Raw genomic sequence first — 22,494 nt, 5'->3', positions numbered from 1 at the left:
TTTATCGTGCACAGAGATATCCTATTATAATTATAACGCGTGTGTGTGGATCCCTTTCTCGCTTTTTTCCCGAATATTAACACTATACTTATATGTTTTGAATTTTTCTTTCGTGATAATATTAATAGTAATAATGGTAATAATAATAAGAAGAATAATAATAAAAATAATATTATTAATAATAATAGTAGTAGTAGTAGAGTAATAATAGTAATTATAATAATTAAGAATCAATAAGAATTATATATAATAGCAATAATAATAATAATAATAAATTCATAATAGACAGGGAAATTAATAATAATCGTTATTATTATCGTAATAATAGTATAGTATGTACAGAACGATTTTCATGCGAGGGTCCTTTTCGATTACGCTTCGTAGCTACATATTTTGATTGAACTGTACATGTTGGACCCTCGGTTTGAAAAACTTTTGTTGTCAAAATTAACACGATTTATAAATCCTCCCATTAGTAAGCTTGTGAATTTCTACTTTTTGGTTGCGACACCGTTAATCCGCGTTGTCTCGCCTGTCCTGTTATTAGGTTTCTTTCCCATAGGACAATTTAGCAGATTATTTTGAAGGTTAATTTCAGAATGATCCATAAAATTTAATGGTGCTAAGGTTTCGGCACAACCTTCGGCAACCGTTGCGATCTCTTAATAACAAATTAACCTAAGTTAACATTACTTAACTTTCCACTAAATTCTTTTCTCCCTTCCTTACATACAATGTTGTTGATTTCTTTTTCAATATCTTTCCATTTTCATACAGTTCGTTTTTTTTTCTTGTTATATACTTTGCATCTTGTCACGATAATAATAATAGTGGTATATAATAACTGCATATAATCGCTACGCTAATAATATTTGAACTATTAATTATTAATTAACGTTAAGTATACACAACACATTTGTACGATTTCACTCAGCCTGCACGAGCAGCAGCGAGGGAAGGTGATATAGATGAAAAAGTCATGTGTAAGGGGAATAAAAGTTTGGGCAGAGACATAGTGTGTGTTTCTTTTGTATATGTATGTGTATTAGGGGATAAAGTATTAATAGTCTCTCTTGATTTCATGTGTGTATAGTTTCAAATTAATTGTTTCTCGTCGTTCCACTGGTTCGCAATTGGGGAGCCGAGGTTGAGATACGAGAATACAATAACGTAAGTTCAAATGTCCATTGAGCCAGCTGTAGAATCTTCGCGGAGCATCTAAGCAGCACCACAACACGCTGTATCGCTCCTGCACCTTAACTCGGAGATAGAAAAAGGAAACGCGTCATCCGGGATTAATTTGGTCGCACCAGTGGTACTCTGACCCGTCTCTGAACATCAGCACTTGGTCAGTGTACCGGACGTAAGTAGTTGTACCTGATCTCCACGAAGCTAGGAACGCAGAACGGATGGAAGTTACTCTCTCTGTTCTCATGACAGAGAGGTGGAACAGCGACCGTTCTTTCTAAACGGTTGACATACGATGCAAGATCATCGTTCGCCCACTAACATAGTCACTCGTGTTAACCGACTTCACTAATAGTCACTACAATCCTTCGACAAATTTTGAAAGTTGATCTTGTGGCGTCATGGGCGTCACTTCACTCGAGTCTGTGCCACTAGTGGGTGGTGGAACTGGAGATGGATGATGTGGCATGGTACCCGGGTGACCAGTCGGTGCACCAGTTCCACCACTCAGCTGCGAAAGCATCATTTCACTTGGCCCACCGAGTTCATGAGCCGGTGAATGTGTTGGTGTACCATGAGGTGGATGGTGATGAGGCGATGGCACCGGCCCTGATCGAGGAGAAGGAACTGGCTGATTACGTGGAGAAGGAACCGGTCGTGGGGAAGGATTTGGTTGAGGAGAACGAATTGGCGGTGGAGATCGAACGGACTGCATTAATTGTTGCTGTACAGAAATCCCTGGAGGCCCCATCACACCTTGCGGAGAAGGTACCGGAGGTGGTGTTGGTTTTAAGCCAGGTTGACCGTATCCTTGTTCGCTAAAGCCACCATAACCTGGAGAAGAATACGCGGAATCGTGGCAAGCGTTAGACCACGAACCAAGCGGCTCGACGAATCTCGTTTTCTCCAGAATTAAATAATTCTTACCGAGAAGGGGCGGCCTTATATGTCGCTGTTGACCGTAAGGCGGTGCTGGTGGTTGTGTAAATTGTTGTTGTTGTTGTTGCTGCTGCTGTTGCTGCTGCTGCGGGTGTTGTTGCTGCTGCGACGGGTGCTGGTGCCTTTGCAATACTAGCATTTGCTATTTATACCATTGTGGTGGTTGCTGTTGAACAGGTTGCTGCTGTTGCTGCTGTTGTTGCTGCTGTTGATTTAGCATTGCCTGTATTTGCATTCTGCCTTGCTGTTGTTGTTGTTGTTGGTGGTGGTGGTGGTGGTGGTGCTGCTGCTGCTGAGACATTATATGCTGCAGAGCAGGTTGTTGCTGCGGCTGATTAGGACCCAAAGGTCCGCCCACTCCTCCACCGTATTGACCACTTTGTTGTTGATTTAGAGCGAGTGCCTATTAATTTAAAAAATTATATGGTAATAGAAATTATTAAAATCGAAAATGTCAGCAGACAAATAATATAGAAGAAATTAATCGTCATACCCGTTGTTTGATAAAAGCAGCCATAATCGGTGGATTGCTTTTGAGTATTTGAAGTATTTGGTTTTGTTGTTCAGGAGTATGGGGATTCTTTAGAGTTTGCATAAGTTGCTGCAATACATGCTTGTGCATGTTGCTTTGAGTTTGAGGACCAACTTGATTAACCGGACCACCGAGAACTCCAGCTTGCCTAGGCATCTGTCCTCCCATAGCTATTGCTGGCAGCCCTTGATGTTGTTGCTGCTGTTGCATTAACTGTTGCGGCGTTTGCTGTCTCAAACCAGGATTCTGTTGCATCAGTGCACTTGGCTGATACCTACTGTAAATAAAGGTGTAGCTTTAATACCTCTTTTTATATACATATATGTGTACGGTATTTTAATTATTATATTCAATAACTCACCTTGCTGTCCATTGATCCATTGGAATAAGATGTGTACCGCCAGGATTTGGCATTTGTACAGGCATTGGACGTTGCATAGGAGGTGGTGGCATTACGCCACCTGTTTGTCCTCCTACGCCAACTCCAGCACCAACTCCACCACCTGGCGTTACTTTACCATAACCATGCGGTACTTGTTGCCGTGCAGCTTCTTCTTGTACTTGCTTAACAACTTGGAGAACGTGAGCAGGTGGCGTTTGAGTTTCAGGTTTCAATCCTATTCCAGGTTGATGTGGCGAAGGTAAATTAGTAGGACTGACACCTGGTTTCATAGCAACACCTGTGGTCATAGTAACATTTGAACTCTGTTGTCCGGATTGCATCGCTCCCACTGGACCTGTGGGTCTGCTATTCATTGCAGCCATTCGTCTCCTGAAACACATTAAAAAGAAAGATATACACCTAACTTATATACATAGGATATACATACACCTAGTTATCTTTGGAAATTATTATTCTAACGTTGCTGCTGTTGTTATTATTATTATTATTATTATTATTATTATTATTATTATTATTATTATTATTATTATTATTATTATTATTATTATTATTATTATTATTACTATTACTACTAATACTACTATTACTACTAATACTACTATTACTACTACTACTACTACTACTACTACTACTACTACTGCTACTGCTACTACTACTACTACTACTACTACTACTACTACCACTGCCACTACTACTGACGTATTTACCTTAACAACTGCGCTTGCTGTAGCCGCTGTTGAAGCTGTTGTTGTTTCAGCTTATGTTTGATGTTCGAACAGAATGGAACAAGACATTTAGTCTCTTGGCAGTGTTTAGCATGATAACAGCACAACGCTATTAATTGTTTACAGATTGGACAGCCACCGTTCGTTTTTCGTTTGCAAACTTTAGTATGCGTTACTACTCTCTTCATCTTTTGACAACTTGTTAAACGACAGTTAGCATCTCTACATTGGCACGCGTGCACCAACGATTGAATACATCTTTGAATTGAAAGTTTACGCGCCTCCTATTATAAAATAAAAATATTTATTATAAATATTCATAGCAAAATTATTAATATATTCAGTTAATAAAAATATATTTTTACCTGTGGATTAGCTTGTTTAGCATCGGCCGGCGATGAACCATCATCCAAATCTAAACCAAGTTTTTCCATATGATGAGGATGACCGTCTTTTTCTTTACAGCTTATACACAGATCAAAATCCTAGCATAATAAATAATAACATTAGATTGTTTGAAAATTGGATGATACATGTTTACAGATGATTGTTTTAATACTTACATCACAAACCGTACAATGATATCTTGTTTCTACATGGCTCTTACAATTATTGCAAGTATAGACAAACTTGTCTTGACCTTGATTGTGCAATTCGTATAGCATAGACATAGAACTAAATTTCGCGCGCCTTAAGGAAAAGAATTCATAATGTCTTTCTCTAGCCATTGTAAGGAAAGCATCGCGGCCATCCATAAGGTCACAATTAATAACTGGATCAGGATCTTGAATAGGCTAAAACGTGCATTATTTTCAAACGTAAGAATACGATTCGATTATTAAAAAAAATAATAAATATAAATTAATCCTAAATACTTACTGCTAATATTACATCCCATTATATTATATATGGCCCTGGGCCCATAACCTGTTGAGAAGAGAGAAAAACGTGTGGATAAAGTGTAAGATACAAAGTATATATTTGACTTAATAATGAAATACAGGAATACAATTTGAGCTGGTCCAGATCCGCACGCTAGCAGTGTTACTTTATGACTGAGAACCCCGAAGCCAACGTCGCCTGTCTACCGTATTGGGTCTGCCTCCCTGCTATTCCTTTGTCTATATGCTGTCGATGGCTTCAGCGCTTGAGAAAGCTAAAAAGACCAGATGTGGAGTTTTCCTAGAAGTGGTGATCACTTCAACAAAAATAAACGAAAGATCCTTACCTCCCTCGCTCTTAGGTATGCGATGTCGTCCATAATGTCCAACCGAAGATAGTGCGTATTTCTTCTACCGCTCGGTGGTGCGGACATTCTGGACGCTGGGTCTCGCCGAGTTGGTAATATTCTAGTCACGCCTCCAAAAGGAAAACAGGCGACTGATTCGCGACGGCGAAACAAAGTCGGTAGCTCTGCTTCCATCGTAACGACCGAATGTCCCGATCCTTCTCCGCCACGATCGCTCATTCGTCTCACCTGTCCACACAAACATCAAGATAGTTTCGATACGCGAGAACTGTCGTAGTGACGATCGAGCCTGGCGAAAGTCAAATTGACCAACTTCATCTTTGGACAATCTCACAATTTCGCAATTTCATCGTCCAAGTACACGATTGATTCTCACAAAACCTCTAGTTCCTTAGAGCTTAATGCCACGCTCATCTTTTCATTTTTATCGCATATTGTCTCACCACTTGCGATACTTGTAATTACTTTTCTCTACTTTTCAATTTTGGAGTTGGTCAATGTGATTTCCGAATGGCTCGATTGACTATGCGAGTCTTGGATAAAGATGACAATTAAACTATTCAGATTAGTCATGTTGCTTCGTCAAACGATTTGAATTCAAGCAATTCGAAACCATTTTGTCAATGTGAACCTATTATTTTACCAATGTGAATCTGTAATTTTGCTTGAAATATCCTTCCAAGTTTTTATGATGATTCAGATTGGTCAAGTTACCTGAATCAAGCAACTATTTTCAAGTTACTTGAAACTATTTTGTTAACGCGTACAGTTGCTTGAATCAAGCAACTATTTTTAAGTAACTCGAAACTATTTTGTCAGTGTGAAACTATATAGACACTAGTTAATTCCCATACACATGTATAATGTATAATGTATAAACAGAGCTATTTTTTCAGATCAGAAAGTACGATCAATCTTTTTCTTTAAATATATTATGCAAACGTTGAACAACGTTATGTTTTGTTAAGCTAACAGGATACACTAAAAATACATTATCACATACATTATCCGGTTCGTTCGTGAGTGCCGAGGCGTGCAGACGTGTGTCCAGTGCCCGGCAATGTTCACAAAGCAGCACGTGACCATCCAGTTGCTGCTGAGTGCCGAGACGTGCAGACGTGTGTCCAGTGCCCTGTGAAGTTCACAAAATTCCACGTGACGCCCATCTGTCGAAAGCGAATCCAACTAACCTAGCCAGGGGTTAACAGCCTCTCGACTAGTTCTTTCACACTGAATTAACTAGCTCGATGATGGCTCTATCATTCCCAACAGGCTCCCCGGAGCTAAATTATAACACCGCCATTTTTCCTCCCCCGTGGCAAGAGGGCAACACATCTATCCTGGTAAACGACCATCACACGAAAAAACGAAAGCTCGAACCAACCAAGACAAATGTAAACAAGAGTCAAACTAAACCATCAGCCAGCCAGGTGACCACCTACAATAGATTTTCAATACTGGAGTCCACGGAAGACTCCATGATTACAACCGAAAAGGTAAATAATCTCCATACTCAAAGAATTCCCCCTCCCCCACCGATATTCATTAACGACGTAATCGACATACAGTCAATGATTAAGACTATCGAAAAAGACATCAGCAAAGAGGACTACAAGTTAAAGATTAACAACAACCACGTGAAAATACTGCCGACCCACCCAGACGCCTATAGAAAGTTAACCAAGCTATTAAAAACGTTAAACGCTAAATTCCATACATACCAGCTCAAACAAGAAAGACCATTTCGAGTGGTGCTACGCAATATCCATCACTCAGTCGATCTAGACGAACTAAAATGCGAATTGTCAAATCACGGCCACGAAGTAACTAACATCAGTAACATTAGGCATAGAATCACAAAAAACCCACTATCCTTATTTTTTATAGACCTAAAACAAAAAACAAACAATAAAGAAATCTACAATATCAATCGGCTGATGAACTCCATAGTTAAGTTCGAGCCACCTCTTGTAAAGAAAGAAATAATACAATGCAAGAGGTGCCAAAGGTACGGCCACACGCAGAAATACTGCAATCACAACTTCCGGTGCGTAAAATGTGCAGGTAATCACCCCACTGACCAATGCACTAAATCCCCGGAAACCCCCGCCAAGTGTATCCACTGTCAAGGAGAGCATCCTGCGAACTACAAAGGATGCTCAGCCTACAAACACTACATAATATAGTGTATCCGAAACTGAGACCCAAGGACATAACCATACAAGAACCTAAACCCCAAAAACTCACTACACCAACAGTATCCTATGCGCAGGCAACGCAAGGAAACGTAAACAACTCGAAAACACACATTGTACACACAGAAAATAGAATTCCCACCCCACAAAACACAGACAACTTTACCAGACTCGAAAAACTTATCGAGAAGCAAACTGAGCAAATTAACAACTTGCTGTCACTACTCACACTCTTCATGGACAAATTCATACGCACAGAAGCAAAATAAAACCAATGCGAATAGCTCTGTGGAACGCCAACGGTCTAGCTCAGCACAAATTTGAACTAGAACTATTCTTAAAACAACAGCAAATCGATGTGATGCTCATATCCGAAACCCACTTCACCGACAAAAACTACGTCAAAATACACGGCTACAACTTCTACCACACACAACACCCCAGCGGAAAGGCCCACGGCGGCACCGGAATAATAATCAAATCAAACATCAAGCACTACGAACTTCCACCATTCCAGAAAGACTACCTCCAAGCAACAAACGTAGCAATAGAAGACTGTCATGGTACAATCACCACTTCAGCTGTATACTGCCCTCCCAGACACTCCATCGCCAAAGAAGACTTCGACAACTTCCTGGACACCCTGGGCAATAGATTCATAGCCGGAGGAGACTACAACGCCAAACACACCCAATGGGGCAGCAGACTAGTTACAGTAAGAGGTAAAAACCTCCTCAACAGCATAATAACCAATAACCTCAACTACCTTACCACATACGAACCCACACACTGGCCCACCGACACAAACAAAATACCCGATCTCCTTGATTTCATCATAACTAAAAATATCTCGTCAAGACACGTCCAAATCAATTCCTCGGCTGATCTCTCCTCTGATCATTCCCCCGTGATAGTAACAGTCAGTTCAACTATCATCGAGAATACACCTAATGGCTCCATTCATAACCAACACACCAACTGGCAGCTCTTTAGAGAAATCTTCACACACACAACTTCAGCCTCAACTTCACTAAAAGCCAACGAAGAAATCGAAGCAGCCACGGAATACCTAAACACGAGCATAATAAACGCTATCCGCTTCTCCACACCGGCAATAACGTCCATCAGCAAACACGAATATCCCCAGTACATATTAAAAAAAATAGCAGAAAAACGTAGACTAAGAAGAGTATGGCAGACCCATAGAACACCGGAGGACAAACGCAAACTAAACAACGCAACTAGAAAACTATCCAAAACCATAAAAAACTACAATAATGACTGTTTTCACAAATATCTCGCCAGCTTGTCCCCCACAGCCGACTCCAACTACTCACTATGGAAGGCCTCCAGGAAACTCACGCGCCCCCCACAAATAATACCTCCAATCCGCCGCCCGCAAGGCGGATGGGCGCGTAGCCTTATAGAAAAAGCCAACCTATTTGCCAAACACTTGTCTGAAGTATTCAAACTCCATTCCTCCGTAGCTGCTGCAGACGTTACCGAATACCTGCACACTCCCTTCCAAATGTCCCCTCCTATTGAGCCCATCACTTCTGCAGAGATTATACAAGCAATCAGTCGGCCAAACCCCAAGAAAGCAGCAGGTCACGACCTAATAGGAAATAAAGCAATCAAGGAACTTCCCATAAAAGGGATTGCACTCGTCGCATCAATCTTTAACGCTATCCTCCGCCTTCAACACTTTTCCAAGGCTTGGAAAATCTCACTAATCACCCTCATCCCTAAACCCGGTAAACCAAAATATGAAACCACCTCCTATCGCCCAATCAGTCTTTTACCTACCCTGTCTAAACTATTCGAGAGAATGCTCAGGAATCGTCTCCTCCCACTCCTAGAAGAATTGAAAACACTCCCAGACCACCAAATCGGCTTCCGAAAACAACACTCAACAGTAGAGCAAATCCACTGCATAATCCACATGATCAGCCAAACCCTTGAAAAGAAAAAATACTGCTCAGCCGTATTCCTAGACATCCAACAGGCATTCGATAAAGTATGGCATGAAGGGCTACTCTACAAGCTTAAAAAAATCCTACCCCATCCATACTACTCCATCTTAAAATCCTACCTAACCAACAGACAATTCATAGTTAAATGCCTAGGCGCCTCTTCCGTAACATTCCCAATAGAATCCGGCATACCCCAAGGTAGTGTCCTCGGACCCCTACTGTTCTCCATCTACACTGCCGACTTACCTATATCAAACGAGGTAACAATAGCAACATTTGCCGACGATACAGCACTATTAGCTACCCACGCAGACCCGACAATTGCCTCATCCACTCTCCAGCGAAGTCTCGACACCATGGAAAAGTGGTTCCAAAAATGGGGCTTCAAAATAAACGAAAAAAAATCCTCTCATGTAACCTTCACGCTCCGAAAACAAACCTGCCCCCAGGTCACCATTAACAACACAATAATCCCAAGCAAGGACTCCGTAAAATACCTGGGCATGACCCTGGACAGGAGGCTAACTTGGAAAAAACATATCTCAGAGAAATCAAAGCAATTAAAGGAAAAACTAAGAAAATTCTATTGGCTCACGGGCCGACGCTCCAAACTAAACATACAGAACAAAATAACCCTCTACAAGGCCGTAATAAAACCTGTCTGGACCTACGGAATCCAACTATGGGGAACAGCAAGTAATTCCAACATTGAAATACTCCAACGCTTCCAATCGAAAACGCTAAGATCCCTATTAAATGCACCCTGGTATGTTACCAACGAAACAATCCACCGCGACCTCAAGATACCTACAGTCAAAGATGAAATACACAAGTTCAGAAGCAGATATAACACAAGAGTCAACAACCACCACAACCCACTAGTCACCCAACTACTGGACACGACGGACCAGATCCGCAGACTAAAAAGAAAATACCCTCTAGATTAAATCCTTAGTTTCTACTAGAACCAACAATATAAAACTATTATAATCCATGTCATTGTATCACGCCAAACTAAGTTACTGAAAATTCTCAACGAGAATTGATTGTAAATATTCTAATAAATAAAAAGAAAAAAAAACATACATTATCCATGCCACGCGGAGGCGACTCGTTCCTTCGCCCTTCCTCTTCCTCTTCGCCCGATGTGCTTTCCTCTATGACGATTTGAAGCTCGCCATAGTTTGCCGTCACATTCACATTCGGGCTTCTCATCTTGATTTAGGTAAATTCTCACTTGAACATAAATAAAACGTTTCTTCGTTGAAACCGTATCATAGTGGAGAACGATCGAACAGTACAAAAGAATGAATAAAAATAAGTCACATTTTTATTAATTTTCTTTTGTATCTAAAAACAAATCTGATAGATTCAAAGATACAAGATCTTTGAAAATATCGTATGGAATTTAATACTAATTTAGTGTGCAATTAAAAAATTACTATACTATTTTATTTCTCCTATATACATGTTGGAGATAAAAGGACATCGGGGCCTTTCTTTTGGAATTTTTGGGAAGACCCCCAATACTTTAGTCTAGACTTTTTATTATAGCTGCACTTAAATAATAAAACTCAGAAGTAGTTGTTTATGATTTAATCCGACTATGTTTACCCGAGATTTATGACAGTAGGCTTGGGCTCGAAGTGACACAACTGGTCGCTAAACGTAGCCACGGTCATGGCATGGACGTTTTTACCTAACAAAGCTATGGAGTAATTGTATAGATCTCCTTAAAAATATAGTTGACCCGAGGGGTACAGAGACGAGTATATAAGTGCAGTTCCATTTGGACTGAGGGAGTTCTACTTATACTGTAGACAAGTAAGTTGAGTTCTACTTATATCGTAGACAAGTAAGTTGAGTTACACTTGAATTGTGGACAAGTAAGCTCAGTACGACTTAGACTTTGGAAGAAGACGTATTTGTTATCCCTTTGACCGTGGATTCGTTATTGAACCTAAGATCATTGTCATTGGCATCTCGAGTATCTAATTGCCACGGTTACTTGTCAAACTCTGTACCATATCGGTACTGTAATCATATCGGTACCAGTAAATATCATGCATATCGTATAACAACAATGGTTAATCTAAATGAAGATTCGTTACACGCCCCTAATCCCACTGAGAACTCGAGATATATGTATTTTTTTTTTCTTTTTGCTTAAAAGATTTCCTGTTTATTGTCACATTAGAATGTCAGATTCTTTTGGCACACGAAGGCTTCGTAAATATCAGAAGGAATATAACGTGGAAAAATGTTGTTTTATTTTTAAAGTTCTACGCTTCGCTACTTTTTTCCTAGTACGTTCGTTTTAGCAATAACACTGACTTTTTCGCCCGTTAAAAACGGATTACGCAGACGCGCTCACGCAGCACGTGCCCAGAACGAATGTTGCGAGTCGATATTTTCTTTTGCGAATCGCTCTCGTTATTTCGTTGGAAATGTTACCGTGCGGATATCAGACAGCCATTGGAAGTTATTAGACGTTAAAATCGAACCTACAAATTGCTTCCGTATCTCGCCAACAGCTAGTCCTCGTATCTTACGCAGACGTCGATTAGAAGTAGAATTTTCGATAAAATTTAAATTTCCCTCTTCAGTTCGTACTTCGATTTATGGACTCGTACATACGTTTTTCTCTTATATATTACGTGCATTTGCATATATATCTGTTTCTCTATCCCATGCGTCGTAGTTTTTGGATGAAACCAACAGCTTGTACACACGTGCAAGATTTTATTTTTCGTGATAAATCGAACAAGAATATATTCTTTCGTGCTTCTTAATAGAGTGACATTACACCAGGTGAATAATGTACTCGAATAAACGATTTTTCTTAATACTTATAAATTACGCGACGCGTTAACATTCAATTAATTCATAAAAGAAAGCATGATAATTATATGAATCAACTTTAAGAAAATAAGTGTAATTTTTAATATTAAATAACGAATAATAGAAAAGATGGAATAAATAAGTTAACAATAAAATGATAAACAATACGCGTTTGCTTATTTTCAAAAATCAAAATATAAGCAGCTTAAGTAACTCAATATTTTATGGAACGTTCTTCAAAATCAATAACTACATTGTGTTCTTTCCATTCGAAAAAATTCTGTAACGTAATTTCCGCACTAAAGGACCTTCTATCGTATCATTTTCGTCAGAGAATTTCAAATAATCTAGTTCTGCTTCGAAATCTTTTTATTACCTTTTTTTATTACGCCTTTGAATCCATCGAAAGATTTACATTAAAATTTTTACTTTGCCACAACTTTCTTTATTTCGCTGCATATCAATTATTTATTGAAGCTACTTCGTTCTAACGTGGCAATCATTCACCAGCTCAGCACAGGCTAGCGCACATTTTGCGAGACGGATTTTCCATGCGTCGAAGTCGCAAATGTCGTTACACGTGTACCGGGCTGTATCGACAAATATCAAAGTCATACGAGTAGCATTGAATCGGTGGAAATATCGAATTTCGAAAGTTTGATTCGACGTGTCCAAGATACGAGATTCCAAAGAGAAAGTTCGCCCTCAGGTCGACGATATCGATTTAATATTACATGCGATTTATTTTCGTTCGCTGAATCAGTGAACTTCTACATTTCACGCGGTTCATCGGGTCGAATGATTTTTCTGCATACAAAGGGCTGGAAATTTGAAACATACTGTAGCCTAAACCGGTCGCCGGATTAAACTCGACGAAGCTTCGAATCGAGAAAAACGTGCAATCGTAATCTGGCTTTTACGAAAATGGACACAACGACGTTACCGGACAAATAACGAAATTCTTGTCCATTATTGAAATTCTATTGAAATTCTATTAAATCGCCAACTACGTTCTTATTGAAATTTTCATTTATTTCTTTTTAAACGCACGATCGAATTTATCGCACGCGTACTCTTCTGATTATATTCTATCGTTGATATTATTACGACGAACATTGTACATAAAAATTTAGAAAGTTACTATGCACAATATTTGATTTTTCCTCAATTTTACTTTAACGAATTTCGAGTTTTAGTTTACGTTACTTAGAAAGTTCGAATTTTCTCCGTTTATGGCAATACGAAACTATTAGGTAGTCCGAAAAGTTTCTTTCGTTCCATAAGGAAATAATGGATGCACATTTTCCGTTTTATATTATTTTATCGAATTACCTATGATCCGTTTTGTTTTATCAAACTAAAGATCACAATGTTCGACAGATTAGGTTTTATGTTTGTATAAAGATGCGTCGTTGAAAAAGACGTCTCTTTGAAAGAAAGACACTTTCCGGACAACCCAACATACAGGGTGGTTGGTAACTGGTGGTACAAGCGGGAAGGGGGTGATTCTACGCGAAAAAAGAAGTCGAAAATATAGAATAAAAATTTTTCGTTCGAGGTTTTATTTTCGAGCAATTGAAAGAAAAGATTATTGTAGCCTTTCATACTTTAAAACAAACGAATGCGTTAGAAAGTGTTCATAGAAATTTAATTAGAAGAGCAGAAGTATGTGTTGGACAGAATGGGCAACACTTTCAGCAATTTTTGTAACAATAAACTTTATGATTACTTCATGTTATTTCATTATGTATTCCTAATTTTCCGTTACGGCAAAAACAAACTTAAACTGCGATAATATCCATCGAGACAACGATGTACAGTGAGGTCCGTTATAACGAGACGTGATAAAGTGCACGCGTACCGAGCGAAAATTCAAAGTCGATTTTCTCGAAAACGAAGCCTCAAACGAAAAATTTTTATTCTATATTTTCGACTTCTTTTTCGCGTAGAATCACCCCCTTTCCGTTTGTACCACCAGTTACCAACCAACCTGTATAATATTACTGGAAACATTGTACTCGGACACAAGGTTTAATACGATGCTTTAAATAATAGAAGTTTCAGATGGAACGATAATATTGGGTTGGCAACTAAGTGATTGCGGATTTTGTCAGTGCCACCTAATGATAAAATCCGCAACCACTTAGTTGCCAACCCAATATAAAATATTAGGAGGAAAAAGTCCGAAATAGTAAAAGTTCGTGGTCGACTAAGTGCAGACCAGCATTTTCATGGCGATAAATTAAGTTGAAGCACAATATCATTAATTCTCGATGCTGCAGCGCTCGCCAAGTTTTATACCCCAATTTCGTCCTCGTTTCGACAAATGAAAATACTCCTGATGCTTGAAGAAAATTTCGAACTTTTAACGTTCGAAGAAGGAAACTTGCATATAAAGTAACGGTTCTCTCATATTTTCCTCAAACTCGAGAAAGTTTGTTAACGAAAGGAAGATACGACCGAGTGGAAACTGTGGACAGAATGAAAAATATCTAAACACCCAGAATAACAATCAATTACGAAATTACGAAGAAAAAGTCACACAAATATAAGTCGTGTAATAAATAAATTTCGTAAAACATCGATAAACATTGCTTTGTTTGCTGTTAGTTTGTTATCAACTAAACTGTACATGTAAATGATACTATATCGCGTTAATTTGAATCCAAATTTTCAAAGTTTGAAGAGAAATCGTAAGAAATTTCTACGTGCAACATATTTTTCAGTTTTTACTTTTCCACCTTTTTATTTCTTTTTGCAATGCTTTGTTACGTTACGCGAGATTATAAAAGTTGAGAATCGCGCGGAATAAAACGAACAATAGTACATTTTACTTTCTCGTATAATCTCTATGAGAAAAACAAAATTGTAGCGTATATCGAAAAACAAATTTTCGTTCTGCGTAAAATCTCGAGAAATTCTTCCTTTCTTCGTCCGTGTCAGATGATAGACGAATGACGCATCAGATGACTCGTGCGATTCCTTAGCATAGAAGAGTGAATTGAAATATTCACGAAGCGCGATGTACTGTTAACCAGTTAACCGTGGAATTTAGTTTTAGAAATCAACGTGAATAAAATGCAAATAAAAATAAGCGACGACGAGTATACACGTCGAACACAAAGAAAATGTGTTACGTGTTCCTGTTATAAGTTTTACGACGACGTTAAACCAAAATGACGATGGCTTACATTTTTCTTCGAAAAAATGAATTATTTCCCACATAAAATGTTAAAATTGTAACAAAATAACAAAATTCGTAAACAAGAAAAATGTGAAAAGATAGAAGAAATTCAGTGGATCCTCCCAGTGTGGTATTTCTCGAAACAGAATATCGCACAAAGTGGCACTTGGCAAATCTAACACCAGCAACGTGAAGTGGATCCGATCAATGATATAACTGGTATAAAATTGGGGAAATGTTTTTTGATAGGAAGCGTAGGTTTTACGGTTGAACTCGTAGATGGTGGAGCAACTTTCGAAGCTCGTGTTCGTGGAATTGCATATTCGATAATTTATTCAACACACATTCGACCAAAAAACTGAATCGCATTATATTTTCTGTATTATATTTCGATCGTTATCGGGGAATACCGGACACACGCAGTAAAACATCCACTCAATTTGCAAGCAGACAAAATTGCGTAAACAATTCGGGCATTGCCGATATATCGGTGAAAATAATCAACTGAGTTTATAAAAAGGAATACGTTGTACAGGGAATAACCGATATAACAAAGGAACAAATCAAATTTTTCAGTTTTACTGACAAAGCGAACGTACCACTAAATAACATTCTTAGCGCTTCTTACTAAAATTTGGAATTTTTATGGTAAATGGTAATGTTTTATATTATACGACAGATGAAACACACCGAGATTAACATTTTTCTCGACCTGTTTAATTCATGAAACGCGGTTAACTGTTTAAAAACGCTATCGACGATAGCTTTTCGAAAGATGTATAAATAAAACGAGGAGATAGAGCGAAATGAAATAACAACGAGTCGTTCGATTTCTCGTTATGTCGTGTTGTTAAGAAGCAACAGAAATGAAATTTCAATTTTCCATTAGAATCGACGGAAGGATCAAACGACGATACGGTAAGAGAAATCGCATGATTCCACTCAAGTGGCACCGTTTTGTCAACGCAGGCTAACGCGTGACCTTTCGTCGTTTCGATCAACATGGTTCAACATGGGTCATACCGCCTGTGCTGTCAGATGTTCAGCCCAATGGTTTTTTTTTTTTTTTTTATTTATTTATAAAAATTCACAATTTGTCCAATTTGCATTCGATGCATTTTTGACGTCACGTGTTGTTTGCAGTATCGAGAACAGCGTGGTCTGAACGATCGTCGCGATGTTGCACGAACGAGACCTGTCGACTATTTTACTTCCACATCGTCGTTTATCAATTTCCCCAATGAAAAACAACACGACCCATTTAGGACTCGAGCAAGTTTCTTCGTAATAAGTACTCGATATTAAACGCCAAGTACAACGTAGCGACGTTATCGACTTTCGTAATAAAAATTATCTCTATTTCTTGTTTCAAAGGAAACTCGAAAAGACGAAAAAGAAGTTGTCTCAGCGTAGTTTTAATATGTAGATAGATATGAGAAAGACAAAAATAGCGGAGATAGTTCAACGTGCGAGTTTGATGTACGGAGCCCGAGCCGAGTGATACGAAGAAGCAAGCACCGCGTGATTCTTCGTGGAAATATAAATGAAATATATATAGCATAAAAATTTTTGCATTCTCGACGTGGTTGTCGAGAAAATTGAGTTTGAAAATTTATCAAGCATACCGGAACGTGGGTAATTCCGGACTGGACGGGACTGAATAATCGACATGGAGGTCATTTTACGTGTGAAAACAAGTCGAAAATGTGGAGTAACATGTTCCCGTTTAAGGCTTCATTTTCGAGATAATAAATGTTAACGAATAAATGAGAAATTTTCAAATTTATTTTTCTGGGAAACAAAGCGTTCTACGAAGAAATGTTATTTTACGTTTTCGACTTATTTTCACACGTGAAACCACCTCCTGTCGATTATCTAGTCCTACTTATTCCGGAACATACCGTCGTTTAAGTATACTTGATAAATTTGCAAATTCGATTTTTTCGCGAACTAAGTCGAGTTAAAACTAGCAAAATGTTATTTTTAAAATAAAAATTAGATAATAGAAAGTAGATAGAAAATAACATTTTGTCAGTATATATATAATTATATATATAATTTATTAAATTTCATCTGTCGGCTACAAAATGAAATTCATTTACGCACGTAGAGTTCTCATTCACATTTGTCGGAGTTATCATTCAACCTCAATGCACAGATTAAACATAGATTATTATATAGATATATAGTACACTCTATACAGCATAAACATTGTATTAATTATCGGTTTATTATTATTATTATTATTACCTATTTATCGCTGCAAGGTTTAAAGGATAGTGCTGTCTGTGTTACGAAACACGCGCGTTCCATGTTAATTGGTGAAGTAACTTTACATGTGAGAACGACGAATGTAATTTCTCTTTAATAGACAGAACATTGTCGAAATTTTCGACAAATACAAACCCGTAACACGTAAGTAGGAAAGCGATAAAAGTCAACGATTCGTTTATCGCAATTTCCAATTTTAACAACGTCTCAAACGTTATTCCAGCGTATATTGCTCGAAATTGAATAGAAATTTGTGCAAGTTCTCAGTTAATAACGTTAGAGAAACGAATAGCGCGTTAATAATTTGCAACTCGTATTAGTTGGTGAAAGTTTGCGTATTACGTGTTCCGGTCGAAAAGTTTATCGACTTGATAAATTAACATAGCATTGCGACAGCGTAGCAAAGAATACGTGCTTAACATTCGATTAATATTACCATTCGCTTGAAATTAACTTCTTCGTGAAAATTTAATATCGATAGAATAAAGAGGATGTCACGCGGATTATCTCGAGATCAGAAATTAAATTACCAAGTAATTTGATGTTAAAATTTCTTATTATACACAATGTGTTTCAATAATTGAATATACGCGAAATTAACTTACGATATTATTCATCGAATTATAATGAAACAATTAGCTAGCAATTCGTTTATTCTATTATTTTATTATGTGTATGTTGAACAGATTTTTATACGTTTCTCGTACCTACTACGTGGTAGACATAATTTATTATTATGGTTTATCATCGTTTATAATTTAATAATCATTTAATATTGAAATTCGATATAATATTCCGGCGGAATTATTCTTTCACTATCATAATGAATTTAATAGCAGCAAATTTTATATATAAACGTAATAATGAATGCAACGAAAGTAAAGGTATTATATTCACTTTCGTTAAAGTAATCGGTTAATCATTAGAATACAATCTAACGATTATCAATATTAAAGAGCATCGCTTGTTTACTTCTTATAGCTTCGCCGCCTTCCGCATATTTTATATCTTCGTTCAACGTTTTAATTTTAGTACACGAACAACTTTCATAAATCGTCAGAGCTAATCTGTTGCAATGTAATCAGGAATGATAATTAAAAACAGAGCAGGTTAATTAGCCTAGTTCCATAAAGGACCAAATTAAAAATCCAATCAACAACGTACTTGAGCCAAGCTTAAATTCGATGCATGTGTTAAAATAACATTTCAACTTATTAATAATTCAACGATACTCTCCGCTGCATTGATCCTTTTTTTTTTTTTTTTAATTTAGAACGAAATACAATAGCCTGCTATTTTATTTATTGCCGTTACACGCTGTCGCTATTGTATCAGTTGTTTCGGAAAACTAGAAATAACAGGGAATTAAATTTCTATATATCCGTCGCTCGTTACATTACATTGACGTTTCATAGATATTTATAACGACGGTCTCTGACATTTACGTTGTCGATCGATGTAAGATAAATGAATTTCAGGAAGGAAGAGAATTGACATTTGATCATTTCAATTGCACTTACACGTAATCGCAAACCATTTCGATAAAGGGAAATTTAATTTTACAAATACGAAATAAACCGAACAGATCGTCAACATATTTTTAACCATTCAATAAATAGAGACAGTAGAGGCCATTCGATTCTGAAATTAAAATCTGAATTTTCATTTCGGTTATCACGGTATAACGGAGAACTTTAGAATCTTTAACGTTCATGTACGTCCGTAACGTTCATTAACGTCACGTACGTTCATGTATGTAATGAAAGGAAAAACTTAACGTGTAAACGCACGTTAGATTGATTTTTATGAAACAGAAATTACAATAAATGAAATTATCACTCAGAAACATTCACTCAGCGTTTCGTCTATCCTTGGTTCGTACGAATACCGAAAAATTCAATTTTATCATATCATTTATCTAGTAATCCTGATCAATTATTTTCTAATGTTATAGAAAACCAGCAGGTGTTGCAACGTTCATTAACGAGCATGTACATATGTTAGCCATGAGATGTAAATTATACCTTTTAGTAAACAATTTCATTTGCCGTGGAAATTGAAGTTAGGACGTTTTAACGCTTTTTATTCCCCTTTTTTGCCTCTTATGACGCTATAACCATAACGCACTGGCAATGGTAATAATGTTTTTAAACTTTCTTTCTTTTGTTCATATTATGTTGCACATAAATATACGTGAAATAAGGTAATAATAATAATAGTAATAATAGTAACAATAATAGAAACAATAATAGAAACAATAATAGTAACAATAATAGAAACAAAAATAGAAACAATAATAGAAACAAAAATAGAAACAATAATAGAAACAAAAATAGAAATTCAAATTTTCAAATTTTCAAATTTTTAAAAATTCGAATATTCAAATTTTTAAAAATTTTAAAAATTTGAAATTTTAAAAATTTTCAAGAAACAATAATTGAGACAATAATAGTAACAATAATAGTAACAGTAATAGTAATAATAATAATAACAGTAATAATAATAATAATAATAATAACAATAACAATAACAATAACAATAACAATAACAATAATGATAGTAATAACAATAACAATAACAATAATAATAATAATAATAATAACAATAATAATAATAATAACAATAACAATAATAATAATAATAATAATAATAATAATAATAGTCGCTTATAAGTTTCCACTTACAGGGAAATGTTGTTACATTAGGCTGTTGCAATCTGTTTGAAACGACAAGTATATTCGTCAAACACAAAGTGACTGCTGCAATACAGAATTAAATTGTAATAAAACGACCGTTTCATTTTTTAATGTTATTACCAACAGGGCTCGTCGTGAGGCAAAATATTGCCACTTCTTCGTGACGACTATACTCGTCGAAGACGGCTAACTGGTTAAGTCTATCCGTTTAATGTTCTTATCATTTTCCACAGCTGCCTGCTGTCTTCCTATGAAATGTTCTACTTTCCTCTTATAAAATTTCTACGGAGACGAGTTCCATTGTCGCAAATTTCGCTCCTCGATCAATCGAATTATTTATGGGATGCTCCGACAACCATAATAGATAGAGCAACGCGATGAAAATAATATAATACGTTGATATAACGTATAAATTAATTATATCACGTATCATGGAATGATATATCATCGATAATGTCATTACCAAAGCGTCGATCTGAATAGTTTCGTTTAAGTTTGATAGCTAATCGCTAGCAAACTGCGTCGTAATAAATTGTCCTGGCTGATAGGAAGCAATTATACAAATTGAACGCGCGAATAGTCCGAGGAATTGTCTGAAGAAAGCATTATCTCTTGGAAATTTCATTAGAAGGTAAACTCTGCGTGGGTGGAACCCTATCTGTAAATTTGCAGTTATTTCTTATTGTGTGATCTCCTCATTAATTTTACAGGGGGTGCTAACAAGCAGACTGACGAACGAGGGTAACATTCCCTTTTGAACGCTTCTGCGAATTCTCCGTTGCCTTTGCCAGCTTTCTGTCCGATTATAAAAAATCTATCAAACGAGAATTTGTCAATAAACCGCAGATTGTCGTACAAATTAATATAATTGTATATATTAATATAATTGTAAATATTATTGGCGGAACGGAGCTTAAATAAAGTACCTTGCCTCTGATAATTCACATATTTTCGCCGTGCTACGCACAAATTTTCTAACAAACGTATAAATATTAGCGGCATACTTGAAAACCACAAATACGATAAGTTCGTGTTTGTTCATTCGATGACCTTCGTGTCGCTTGTTGACTACAAAGAAATATTTTGATAAATAAGACATAATCGATAAATAATAATTATAAAAATAAACGAATAAGTAAATCTAGAATATTTTGCAAAGGAACAGTAATACTGGAGCAACTCTTTTGTTGGTCCAACTTAATAAACTTGATTGCAGAAGATAAAATTCTCGATCGTTGATCAAAGCAAAGTCGAAGATGCAAAGACACCTCTCTACACGCTGGAAGCATAAAACTTCACAAGATAAAATAAAAGATCGAAATTATAAATTTGAAGGGATAAAGTCGCTGTTCCGATGTAAGCGAGATATCATTAACTTTCACTCTCACCTACGAATGGTCATAAATGTCTCAAAGCGTACAGAAGACACCAGGGAGAAACGATATAGCATCGATAAAACTTTTATTATTAAAAAAAAATTACCACATTCGAAGTTTTTATTTGGGGACTTTGAAACGCTCCCTGCTAAAAACCTTTAACGCCCCCCCCCCTATATCTTCTTCTTTTTATACCTCGGAAGCAGTTTCACAAGTTTCCTGCCCTTTTCATTATTTTAGACCTAATAAGAAGATATTTTTAAGGTGAAAAAGACAGTACGTTTATCATCGATGTCAGCCCGCTTAGATTCTATGGTAAATTCATACAGAATATCTTAATCAGTTAATTGTCTTTGACGAGTATACTCGTCGTGCGTAAAAAATAGTTAAAACTTGCTGTTTTCAATTGCGATAAATTTCGGCAATAAAGTTGAAAAATAAAAAAGTCGTTTCGTTACAACTTAACGCTAGAACTACCGATAGTTAACACGAAGCTATTTCTACTAAAACCAGCGAAAATGACTGGTCTTTAAAAAATACGTAACAATGGAATATTTTTATATTTAGTGATTTATTACTTTCTTACAGAAGGAATTCCATGTTATGTAGTGCATTTTTGGGATTATTAATACATCTGGGACCATCATCCCTGAACTAGGATTGATACACTTATAATAGGATTGATACACTTCCTGATAAATGTTATCATTATATCGAATGACACGCAATAAACATTTTAAGAACGCGTGGCAAGTTGTACAAAACGAGGAAACTGGTTAATTGGGATTCAGATTGTGGGAAACAGATTGTGGGACCCTTTTACCCTTTTACACCTTGACAAGTACCGGGTATTTTAACTGATATTGGTATAGGTAGCCTTGATACATTATTTTGAGTTTGAATACATAAAAAACAAAACAAG

At 36.8% G+C, this 22,494-nt stretch overlaps 1 protein-coding gene and 1 pseudogene across 1 annotated transcript in view; both read right to left on the bottom strand.

The window, feature by feature from the left end:
• LOC126926970 (uncharacterized) overlaps positions 1 to 22,494 on the bottom strand; it is a 154,057-nt gene that overhangs the window by 26,646 nt on the left and 104,917 nt on the right. The window lies entirely within an intron of this gene.
• On the bottom strand, positions 285 to 16,347 carry LOC126927022 (histone lysine acetyltransferase CREBBP-like; annotated as a pseudogene).

This window comes from Bombus affinis, unplaced genomic scaffold (assembly GCF_024516045.1).
Source record: "Bombus affinis isolate iyBomAffi1 unplaced genomic scaffold, iyBomAffi1.2 ctg00000068.1, whole genome shotgun sequence".
NCBI classification, from domain to species: Eukaryota; Metazoa; Arthropoda; class Insecta; order Hymenoptera; family Apidae; genus Bombus; species Bombus affinis.
The sequence above is the reverse complement of the archived record's forward strand: the minus strand, read 5'-3'. Positions and strand labels throughout refer to the sequence as shown.